Source organism: Cynocephalus volans, chromosome 1 (genome assembly GCF_027409185.1).
Source record: "Cynocephalus volans isolate mCynVol1 chromosome 1, mCynVol1.pri, whole genome shotgun sequence".
NCBI classification, from domain to species: domain Eukaryota; kingdom Metazoa; phylum Chordata; class Mammalia; order Dermoptera; family Cynocephalidae; genus Cynocephalus; species Cynocephalus volans.
In genome coordinates this window covers 143,067,758-143,080,358 of record NC_084460.1, presented here as the reverse complement: position 1 = coordinate 143,080,358, position 12,601 = coordinate 143,067,758, and the positions used below count along the sequence as shown (strand labels likewise).

Below are 12,601 nucleotides of genomic sequence, written 5' to 3'. Positions count from 1 at the left end.
AAGGTGGTTGTAAGAATAAAACTTGATAATGAATGTAAAAGCTGTTCAGTACAGGGCCTGGCACCTTCTACGGTGTCCAGCTCAGTGAGCGGCTCTTGCCATCTTAATATCTCAATAAGGTCACATTTCTGTCAACATCCGAGAATTATAATGGCAATTGATTAAGCAGATCCCCTCCCCAGTCCAACCAGCTAATCAACCCATCAGTTAACCCTTCAACCATTTCCCCAGGATCAAAGCATAGTTTGGTGCAGTCCTTTCTCAGTTATCACAGAACAAAGCAACAACTCATTTTCCTACAACTACCACCACTCAACGAAAAAAACCAACCAAGTCTGCCAAACCGCACCTGTACCAATCCCTGGGCTTCTCTGCAGATACCACATTTCTGGTTAAGGACTTCAATGAAGTGTTTATCAGCCTTTTTCCTCCGACAAAATAACACCGTCCCCCAGGAGCAAGCTCTGGAACCCTATTATTCGCTCCCTGGAGAAAGAGGGAAGAGTGAAGTCCCGAGGCGTGGCTTGCATGCCCTTTGCAGGCATGGGCAGCGCAGGGCCCCAGCCTCTTCCACTAGGAAGGGCAGGGGCTTTAGCAAGCTCCGGGCGGGCCGTAATTTCTTCCCCCTAACGGTTAGAAATCATCCTCTTGCAACAAATCAGCCTAACTGCCTAAAACCATGGGTCTGTCAGGGGCCAGGGCAGGGTCGAGCGCTGTGTGTCGAGCGTTTCCCCCGGGCCCCCTCCGAGCCCGCCGCCGTTGCAGCCGCCGCCGCCGCCGCCGCCAAGTGCCACATCAGCGCCCGCGCGGCACTTCCAGGTTCCTTTCCAGGATGGAGCTAGCTGGCCGGGCGGGCGGGGGCGGGCCCGAGGCACGCGGGAGTGGCGGGCCGCTCGGCCAATCGGCGGCAAGCAAGAAGCTGCGGCCACCAATGAGCGGGGTTTTCTGCCAGCCGCGGCAGCCGAGGCTCGTGCCCCGCGGAGGAACCAGATGAAGCACATCTGGACAGCTGTGCGGGGAAACCGTGCGGCCCCTTCCCGGGCCCGACGTCAGTTGAGCACGTCCCCCACGTCCTCTCCTTCTACCCACTTATTATTTATTCATTGCCCCAAAGGAGCAACCAGGGCCCCGGGCTTCAAACTTTCCCCCCCTAATGCGAGACGGGGCCAGATCCCATCCAACAGAGTTTAATTTTCATGGGGCTCTGGAATCAAAAGAACAGAAACAGCAACAACAAAAGCTCAGCCGCTGCCTGATTTAAATCTGGCAGAGTGGGGAAAATAAAGTGTTGAATAAACAGACCAAGTTGGGTAAGTTGTGGATACGTGCTGGATATCACATTTCTCCGACTGTGATCTCTGTCTTGTGCCTTCTTGCTGTTTTCACCAGCCTTCTCTTCATCACGGGGAGAAAAACAACCGTTTGCTGCCGCAAACTGCACAGAACCTCGGCTTCCTTCTCTCCCGCTTTGCTAACATCTTAATTAAGTTAACTTTTTTGGTTTGCTATTATTATTATTGGCTTGCTCTTTTTCAATTTCCTGGGAACAGAAATTTGATCGGTATCCTGTTGTAATCCTCTCCTAACTCCAAAGTCTAATCTACTGATACACTTATTTTTCTATTCTTTTTCAGTGAGAACACTGTGTACATTTGTAAAGCCAAAAATATTTATCCATTCCCCACTCCCTGACTGTTTTGATGGAATCTGGGAAAATTATCTGGCTTACTTAGAATCAACACAACTTTTGCTTCCGTTAATGGGATGTTTAATATTAAATTATTTAAAGTCTCAATTATACAGGTAGTTGTTGCATTTTTCACTTAAATTTGAATGTAGTTGTAATCCAGATATAGGTCTTTTCTATATTCTCCTATCTATAATGGGAGATCTGAATTCCTTTATGATTGTTTAAAAAACACATTAAACATGTCAGTCACTTTGTGTATCCGTATACTTATCATCGTATATTAAACCTGCAGTTCTATCAAAATGATATTCAAAGTGAGTGTTGTATGTGCGTGCTTGCAGATAGTTCCAGTATATATTTCAAGATTTGGAAGTGGAATGATGGAAAATGTTGAGCTAGGTGAGGAGCCCAAGGCCCAGTCCATCTGAAACATCTAATAATTCCCTCTGTTTAAGCAATGTTTTAGATTTGAGACTTTTGTCATATGTTATTTACTGTCATGGGAGATCTGGCCAGAACTGATCTTTAATTTCTGGCTCAGAAAGTAGTAGGTGGGAATTTGATGTAAGTTTCAGAGTGTGTTTTTGGTTCAGAGAGGTAATGCATACAAATGGGTGGAACAACTGCAGTGGTTTCCAGGATGCAGGGTTATAAAAACCAGTGTTGCAAAGAAGTCTTATCAATAGCTACATGGACTGGTACAATTCACAATTTCACAATGGGGCCTTGGGCAAGTTATGTGGCCCATCTGTTCCTCAGTTTCCTCCTCTTTGGAAAGTTTCCTCTTCAGTTTCCTCCTCTGTAATGTGCTAATAATTACAGCACCTACCTCATGGGGTTGTCATGAGGACAAATGAGTTAACATATATTAAACACAGATAGTTCTGGCACAAAGTAAGTCTTTGCTGCTGTACTCGCTCTTCAATGCCCTCCTTCCCAGTTCCTGTGCTGTGCATCAGGTATCCTGGGCCACCATTATGACCTCTGTGCTAGCAACTAGTATTTACTGAGTGCTGACCACTTGCTAGTCAGACACTGTGTAAGGCTGTAAAGAAGAGAGTCTTGAATGAGGAGTGAGGTAGAACTGATTATGTGCCTTAGAAAGATCTGGAAGGTTCTGGAAAAAGGCCATCTTTTTGTAGGATGACTTCATGGAAGGGTTGGCATTTCTGGGAAAGGATTTTTCCAAAGAGTTTTGGTTGGGAGAAGTGGGGAGGGATTATAGACCAGCAGCAGCAGCATTCTAAGAGGAGGAAGCAGGGCCAAGGGCACTGTGGCTGGAAAGTATGGCAGTGTCCTGAGGACACGGAGACCGTGTGATAATCTGTAGGAGGTTAATAGGAGGAAAGGTCAGAAAGTAGGAGAGTAGAAGAAGCCAGCGTGGATTACTAGATGAAGGAGAGAGGGAGGAAGATTGGTGGGGGACGATGAGCTGAACTGGCGGCAGTTGCATAGTGGAGGTGTTTCTGGAATGTTCCATGTCTGGGGTCTAGTCTCCACCTTTTGCCCAGCGTACCCTCCCCATCTGCTCCACAACCTCTGTGACCTCCATTCAGAGCCTGCATGTTGGGTGGGCAGAGCTGGACAGTGAGTCTGGGCCTCACGTTTTGGACTCATTCTGTGGTGGCTGTCTTGGAGCTCTGATTAAGTGGTCTCACACTCTGGGCCATTATCCAGGCTACTTTTTGTTAACTGGTCACATCCTAAAGTCTTTGACATGGATGTGATTGTTATAACCCTTCCCTGTCCCCATACACACATAATGTGTACAGAGTATCTCTTTCTCATCCTGCTGATAGAATCATCTATGCACATGTTACTACTTATAACTTTATAATTTACAGTTATTGAAGTAGATAAGACCAGTAATATGCACCTAAGTGGAGGGTCACTTTGGAGTTCACTTGCTTTCTCTTCCTTGAGGGCACTGTGCTGTGGCAGGGAGCTGTACCCTGGTGCTGCTGTTGACCACCTGAGTGAGCTCAGGCAAGACATTGAGCCATAAAGGCCCTCTGTGCCATCATCTGTAAAGTGCTCTCTGAAGTCCTTTTCCCCTCGAATGATCATTTATTCCCCACCACCCCATCCCCGGAACAGTCTGTTACAGGTGGCTATTTGATACATCTATGACTAATAATTTCTGACCACTTAATACATGGCAGACATTGTTCTGAGTTCTTTAAATGTCTTAGCTCATGTCATCCTCAGCAAAGCTGTGAGGGTTGGTACCTTTCTTGTCCCGTTTTTATAGTTGAGGAATCAGAGGCACAGACAGGTTAAGAAACTTGCCCAAGATTACACAGTGAACAAATGGCAGGTGGAGACTCAGACTGTCTAACTCTGGGGCTCAAGTCTTAACCACAGGAGACACTGCCTTAGGTATAATATAGCTCGGGCTGCTCTTGTTTGTGGTGGTGATAGTCAAGACGTCCATGGAAGGAGGATCGCTGGAGGCAGGGGCATGTTTGAAGGGACAGAGTTGATAAAATTTTCCTGGAGGGCCCAGAATATTAATATGAATCTTGTCTATGAGATGCCTCCACATGGAGACAGGAGACATTTTACTCGCTTATTAGAAGGATGGATGTCATTGCAGGCAAGCACTCTGTCTTTTCATGTTGTTTGAACAGAACCCACTGTGATAAAAGTCGGTTGAATGATTGTCCCCTCTGAAAAAGAAAGTTGTGACCACAGAATTTTTATTTTAAGAAAGTAGAGAAACTATGAATTGTCCCAAGGCTTGTGGAAAATGGGGCATATAGCAGGTAAACATTCTATTCTTACTTCTTGGGAATCCTGGTTTCTCATCTTATTTCTGGAGATGCTGCGGTCTTGGGATAAGAATTTCTCACGGTGAAGGTCAATGTAGGGCTATTTTAGGTGTGTGGTTATTAATCATACCCAGTCTGTATTTGACGTCTTTTTTGGAATTCATTCTTTAATTTTTTTATGTATTGAATCAACTTTAAAATATTATTTGAAAAATACTTTAATATGCTTTTTATCTCACTACCTTAATGTAGTTATTCTTTTCAGTATAGCATAGTCAGTGACTGAACATACAGGCTTTGGAGTCAGATTGTGAGGTTTTGAATCTCAGATCAGATTCTTACTAACATGACCTTGAGCAAGTCACTTTCTCTCAGAGGCTTTATTATCTCTAAAATAGCAGTACCAATATGCGTTGCATGAGAAAATCTGTGTAAAGCATTTAGCATCATGTCTGGGTCATAGTAAAGCCGACACATGCAAGCAATTCATTTCTTTGTTGTGGTAAAATATATGTAACATACATTTTTACCATTTTAACCATTTTTAAGTATATAGTTCAGTGGCATTAAGTACATTTACACTGTTGTGCAACCATCACCACCATCTATCTCCAGAACTTTTTCATCTTCCCAAACTGAAACTCCATACTCATCAGACAATAACCCCCTTATTTCCTACCCACTCTGCTTCTGGAAACTACCATCCTACTTTCTGCCTCTATAGATTTGACTACTCTAAGTACCTCATATGAGTGCAATTATACAGTATTTTTCTTTTTATGTCTGGTTTATTTTATTTAACCTAATGACTGCAAGATTCATACATGTTATAGCATGTGTTAGGATTTACTTCCTTTTTAAGGCTTAGTAATATTTCATTGTATGTATATACTATTATCTATTCATCTGTGATGAAGGGATTTGGATTGTATCCATCTTTGATGGTTAATTTTATGTATCAAGGTGGCTAGGTCACAGTACCCAGATATTTGGTCAAGCATTATTCTAAATGTTTCTGTGAAGTTATTTTTTAGATGAGACTAACATTTAAATCAGTACACTTTGAGTATGCCCTCCATAATGTGGGTGGGCCTCATCTAATCAGTGGAAAACCTCGATGGAAAAAGACTGACCTCCACTGAAAAAGAGAGAATTCTGTCTCCAGACGGCTTTTGGACTTGAGACTCCAAGATCAACTCATCACAGGGCCTCCAACCTGCCTTGCTACCCTGCAGATTTTGGTCTTGCCAACTTCCACAGTTGTGTGAGCCAGTTCCTAAAATCAATCAGTCAGTCAATCAATCAAGCAAGCAAGCAATCTCTATCTCTGTATGTATACACATACACACACGAGGGTACCTCAGAAAGTTTGTGGAAAAATAGAATTAAAAGATAGTTTGAATCTTTTCATGAACTTTTTGAAATACCCTAGTGTGTGTGTGTGTGTGTGTGTGTGTGTGTGTGTGTGTGTGTGTGCGTGCGTGCGTGTATATGTATATATATAAATATATATTGTATTGGTTCTGTTTCTCTGAGGAAACTTGACCCCTGACTAATACACCATCTTTTGGCTATTGTGAATAATGCTGCTATGAACATTGGTGTACAAATATCTATCCAAGTCCTGGCTTTCAATTTTTTGCACATATACCCGTAAGTGGAATTGCTGGACACATGGTAATTTTATTTTTAATTTTTTGAGGAACGACACTACTCTTTTCCACAGCAGCTGCACCATCTTATCTTACATTCGCATCAGCAATACACAAGAGTACCAATTTCTCCCCATCCTAATCAATACTTGTTATTTTCTGGGTTTTTTTGTTTTTTATTCTTTTAATGATAGTAATCCTAGTGGGTATGAAGTGGAATCTCATTGTGGTTTTGATTTGCATTTCCCTAATGATTAGTGATGTTGAACATCTTTTTATGTGCTTCTTGGCCATTTGCATATCTTCTTTGGAGAAATGTTGATTCAAATCTTTTGCCATTTTAAAATCAGGTTTTTAAATTTTGTTTTATTTTTTTGCTGTTGCATTGTTGGAGTTCTTTGTATATTCTGGATATTAACTCTTTATCAGGTATATGATTTGCAAATATTTTCTCCTATTCTTTGGGTTACCTCTTCACTCTGTTATAGTATCTTTTGATGCATAAAAGTTTTACATTTTGATATAGTCCGGTTTATCTATTTTTGTTGTTACTACTCCCTGTGCTTTTGGTGTCATACCCAATATACATTGCCAAATCCAATGTCATGAAATTTTTCCCATATGTTTTCTTTTAAGAATTTTATAGTTTTAGCTCATATGTTTAAGTCTTTCACCCATTTTGAGTAAAATTTTGTAAATGGTGTAAGGTAAAGGTCCAATTTCATTATTTTGCAGGTGGGTATTCAAGCAATTCATTAACAGTTTTTATCATCTCTATATAGACATCATAAACATAGATCTAGCCATACCATAAAACACTGATTCATTCTTGACTTCTTCTAATTATGTGTAAGGTACTGATTTTTTTCTCTCACAGAATTACTCAAATTTTTCACTCTTTGTAGCTTTTGGTGTTTTCAAGGGAGAAAGATTATTCCTGTGGTGAAAGGGCATTGGTTGTGGACAGCTATTTTTCTTTTTCTTTTTTTAAATCATCCATCCCTTTTCATGGCATTTTGAACTTAAAAAATATCTACATATGTTGAAAACAGAGTGTACAGAGTCAAAAGTAATGTGTCCTCTTTTATTTACTTGTCTTCTTCCCATTCCACTACTCTCCCTGGAGGTCATCTTTGTTAATAGATTGTATCCTTCCAGACCTTCTCCCAGAGTTCATTCACAGATATAGATCTAAATATAAATATAATTTAAAAGTATAAATCGGACCATGTTATATACATTCTTCTGTCTTTGCTTAAAAAAAAAAACTCAACAATATATAATACATATTGAGTATCCCTTATCTGAAATGTTTGGGACCAGAAGTGTTTCAGATTTTGGATTTTTTGGAATATTTGCAGCATAGAACCAGTTTAGCATAGACAATGGTGCTCACATGGAAGAACGTTCTTCTTCTATAGAAGTCCAAATCACTTAAATAAAATAGCAGTGACATTGGGCTTAGCTTGTCAAACAGGCTTGTTTTCACTTCTCTACCTCTCTGGACTGTTGGCTTCTCTCTGTGAGCCATCTGACTCTTTCCAGGTTCTTCTGGATTTCAGTGCTCCTGCCGAGGACTCTGACACTTGGCTGTCTCAGTGACACCCTGGAAGACAATGAGTCTGTCCCCCATCCACCCACTGTCACTTCTGACCAGTCTGTGCCCCTCTGGTGCCATTGACAATCCTGAAGTGGAAAAATGTCCAGAGGCAAATGCCTCCTTTCTTCCTTGCTGTCTTGAGCAAAGGTTGCTATCTTCTGTGGCTTAGTTTACTTCTCCCTTGAGAGAGAGAGAGAGAGAGAGAGAGAGAGAAGTGCCAACCAGGTGGCACTTTCCATGGCAAGGAAGTGGGTGATGTCTGTACCTTTTATCCATGGTGCCCGAAACTCCACAGGTTCTAAAACAAATATACATTTTTTTCTTTGAATTCCCTTTAGTAGATGAGAAAATTGCTCAAGGAAATTGATGTTAAGAAAGGTTAATTATGCTACTTGTCTAGTAAGTAAGGAATATGAAAATTTCTCTGATTTTAGTGTTTTCCTAATTAAACATCCCCACTGCCTCCAAAAGACAGCACACTGCCTTTGAGAATGCTACAGACTAGTACTGTGGTACTTAATCTCAGCTGTGCAGCTGAATCACCTGTGGAGTATTCAAAAAATACAAACACGCTTGTCTGGTCCCTGGAGATTCTCTTTTAGAAGGTGTGGAGTGAGGCCAAGGCATGTGTAAAAAACTCCCTGGTGATCTGATGCTTGGCGCTGGCTGGGACGCACTGGTATCATTGGGAGCAATTTCCCAGCCAGAAGTCATAACCCTTACAGGTAGGCTGGTGCCCTTCACTGCCAGCGCTTTTTACTGGCCCCAAGCAGCCACAATTGGAGGAAAGCTCTACCTTAGGTCCTAATTAGAAGACAAATAAATTGGATGGGAACCCCTTCTTTTTGGGATGTTTACAGAGGTTACCTTTTTATCCTGCAGCCTCATTCCCATGAAAACTCACTTCTCTAAGGAAGCTGAAAGGTGGACTCTCACCAATTTATGTAGAGTTTCCTTTAACTGCACTTTTTTCAGAGCCTATGCTCCCTCAGTGCTATATTTATTTCCCTCAGTGTTGTAGTAAGTTACCTGTTTAGGAGGCATCTGACTTCCTTCTTAATGGCCTGGAAGTATAATTAGTCTATTTTCTGACTTGAGTCAACAACTAGGGTTGCCAAAGGGACCCTGTTCCTTGTGCGTAAAGACTGTGTCTGTTGCTGGCTCGGAATCTATCACCAATTACAACATCATTAAAAACTATTACATTTAATTTGTCTTAAATTTAATAAAAGAAAAAGAAACCAAAGCAAAATGTAAGACATTTCTGAACTTCAGGTAAATGTTTCTTTAAAACAAGATGTATTAGTTCCTAAGATTCCTCTAAAGGTAAGACAATAAATTAAACTATAAAAAGTCAGGATTATTAACTATGCATAAAATTCAGAAGACATTCCTCATGTCCAAATAGACCTACATTTTATTTTATTTTTATTTATTTATTATGATCATTATTTTTTTACATTCAAAGATCTTGTGGAGCAGTGGGAGGGGCAGGTGGGAGAGGGGTAGGGAAATGGGTGGGAGGGCAGAGCTGCACCACAGCCGGGTCCTTTGCTGGCCTGTTTGCGGAGGGCAGTGGGGGGGCATGGCTGAGGCCCTGGCTGCCACTCCCCCAGCCCCGCTCATGGGCCGGTGGGGCTTCCACCAGTCAGGCAGTCATCACGGGGCTGGTGTGGATGTGGGGGCAGTGGTGTGGCTGAGGCCCTTGGCCTCCCTCACAATGGCTCAGGCGCCCGAGGGCTTCCGGCCGTGACGTGGTTATCCTCAGGCTGGTTGCTAGACCTACATTTTAAATTACTACCCTCCCACTTTAAATTCAAAAAAGTAAAGTTCCAAATTTAACTTTGATATGTCTAGGTATGGAGCTTTTGTTTTGTTTTTTAAACATCTTGTTTTCTCTTGATGTGTCCTTTCAATTTTTTTTCTTTTTAAAATTAGGTTTACAGAGTATAATTTACATACAGTAAAATTCTCCCAGTTTAGTCTATAATTTTATGGGTTTTTTTTTTTTTTTTTTGCTAAAAGGGACATTTATTTAATGTAAATGCATACATTAATAAAAAAGATCTCAAATCAACAATCATTTTTGTACCTTAAGAAACTAGAAAATGAAGAGCAAACTAAGCCCAGACCTAGCAAAGGAAGTAAGACACAGAAAATAGAAAGAAATAGAAAAAAATCAATGAAACCAAAAGTTGGTACTTTGATGAGATCCACAAAATTGACAAACCTTTATCTAGATGGACTAAGAAAAAAGAGAGTAGAATTAAATCACTAAAATCAGAAATAAAAGAGGGGTCATTACAACTAAACTTACAGAAATCAAAAGGGTTATAAGAGAATACTATGAATAATTGTTGGTCATCCAGATGAAATGAATAAGTTCCCAGAAACACGCCACTTACCAAGACTGGATTACAAAAAAAAAAAAAAAAAAAAAAAAAAAACCAGAGTTTGAACAGAACTATAGCTAGTAAGATGAGAGATTATCATTTTTTTGATTCCTGATGCAGGACTCCTTTGAGGATTTCTTGCAGGGCTGGTCATGTGATGGTGAACTCCCACAGTTTTTATTTGTCTGGAAAACACAGTATTTTTTTCCTCATTTCTGAAGGATCTCCTTGCTGGGTATAGTATTCTTGGCTGGCAGGGTTTTTCTTTTTTTTTTTTTTTTCTTTCTTTCTTTTTTTTCTTTTAGTATTTTGACTGTATCATCCCATTTTCTTCTGGCCTATGACTTTCTGTTGACAAGTCTGCTGTTAGTCTGATAAGGGCTCCCTTATAGGTGACTTGACACTTTTCTCTTGCTTCTTTTTAGATTCTCTAATCTAGTCTTTGAGCTTTGCCAGCTTGACTATAATGTGTCTTGGAGAGGATCTTTTTGGGTTGAATCTGTTTGGGGATCTTTGAGCCTCTTGCAAATGAATATCTAGGTTTCTCCCTATAACTGGGAAGTTTTCTGCTATTATTTCATTGAATAGGTTTTCCATGCCTTTTTCTTTCTCCCCACTTCTGGAACACTCAAGATTTGAAAGTTTGTGTGCTTAAGGTTGTTAGCTCTCTTAGATTTTGTTCATTTCTTGAAATTCTTTTTTCCTGTTTTCTTGTCCTCCTGAGTTATTTTGAAAGGTCTGTCTTAACGATCAGAAATTCTTTCTTCTGCTTGTTGTAGTCTACTGCTTAAGCTATCAGTTGTGTTTTTTATTTCGTTGAGTGAATCTTTCAATTCCATGAGTTCTGCTATGTTCTTTTGTAAGATACTAATCTCTTTGTAAATTTCCTCCTTCATATCCTGGATTTTTTTTTTTTTGTCTCATTTCATTATGTTGTCTGAGTTTTATCATATCTCAGTGAATTTCCTGACAATTGTTGTTTGCTCAGAATTCCTTTTCCGTCATTTCAGGGTTTTCTGCTCTATGGGGTCTGGTATTTGAGAATTACTATATTCTTTTGGTGGTGTCATATTTTTTTTGATATTCATATTTCTTGTATATCTACATTGGTATCTGGTCATCTGGTAGATGCAGTTGCTTCTTCTATTATCTGGAGTGGATGTCCTCTTCTTTTTTCTGTCTCGGCTGGTGACTCTCCTTGTGTCAATGCAGTTGAGTATCTGGTGGGCCACCTGCATGGCAGATGTGTCTACCTGTGGAGTCAAGCTGCTTTTACAGCAGCCATGGCTGTGGTGGTGGCTTTGATGGGTCATCCGTGTGGAAGTGGTGTTTTTGGTGTGCTTCTTGCCTGCTTCTGGGTGGGAGATGCTGCCCTTGGCTCCTGCCTAGGACCCCTGGCATGCTCTTCTCTGTCCTTTAAATTTGAAGACCTAAGTTCTTCTTCAGCTCAGGAAGTTTTTCTCCAATTATTTGATTCTTTCTTCCTCTCTCCCTACAAGGCAGGCATAAGTCAGACTAATGATTATAGAAAACTGTTAAAGGCAGAGAGGAAAAGCCAAAGTAGAGAGATATATATATATATATATGGTAAGAAGAAACACATTTAGGACAGCTTTAGGGATCCTGTGTATTTTAATAAATAAGAAAAATTTAATAATATTAAAAATGTTAGTGAGGAAGAAAAAAATTATAGAAAATGCTCACACCAAAATCGTGTCATAGCTAAACCTTGGGGATATAGGCCAGAGGAAGACAGAGTGATGAAGGTGAGAAAAAAAGTTGTATTGAGAAAAAATGGGGGGAATTGGGGATGGAGTCCTTCCAGGTATCTTACCTTTAAGGAGATATTAAGGAGTATCGACCCCCCAGCTTCTTCATCACTGGTATTGCTTTTCCTCTTTCTGCTCTGCCCTCAGTTTGTGGGTTCTCTGGGAATGAAGACAGACTGCTGAAGAGCAGGGTGACCTTGTTTTCTCCTTACTGCTTCTGTGACTTCTTGGATTGGTTGTTTTTACCGGGGAAGCAGACAGATGAATCAATACTTCATCCATCTGGGACAAGTTTGGAAAACTCCCTATAGACCTCAAGCTTCGTTTTCCTCATCAGAAAATTGTGCCTGTCTTTTCTTACTTCTAAGTATCACTGCACGAGGATTAATGAAGTAATGTATATGATGGGGCTTTGTCAACCATAATGTACTCTACAAAGATTAAGGTTTATGTGATCATGATCGTGCTGTTAAGCTCTTTACTTCACAGAAAAATGCATCAACAACTAATGGCTAAGTGAGCGACTGTTTATTAAATGTCAGCCTCTTCTCACAGTTCTTATGGACACTTTATGGGTTAGAGGCTATTAGTATTCCCATTTTATAGATGAGACAACTGAGGCCCAGAGAGATTAAGCAATTCATCCAAGGTCACTCAGTTGTGAAATCAGGATTTAAACACAGGGTAGCCTCACATCAGTGTCAGAAAGCTTCACATGTATGCCAT

The 12,601-nt window shown here is 40.6% G+C and overlaps 1 protein-coding gene across 1 annotated transcript in view; it reads left to right on the top strand.

Annotated features, from left to right (window-relative positions):
- Positions 1-1,053: 1,053 nt before the first annotated feature.
- Positions 1,054-12,601, top strand: part of TMEM45A (transmembrane protein 45A) — a 68,400-nt gene continuing 56,852 nt past the window's right edge. The window contains exon 1 of the mRNA XM_063115364.1: positions 1,054-1,310. The gene's annotated coding sequence lies outside the window, so the exon portion shown is untranslated. The remainder of the gene's footprint in view (positions 1,311-12,601) is intronic.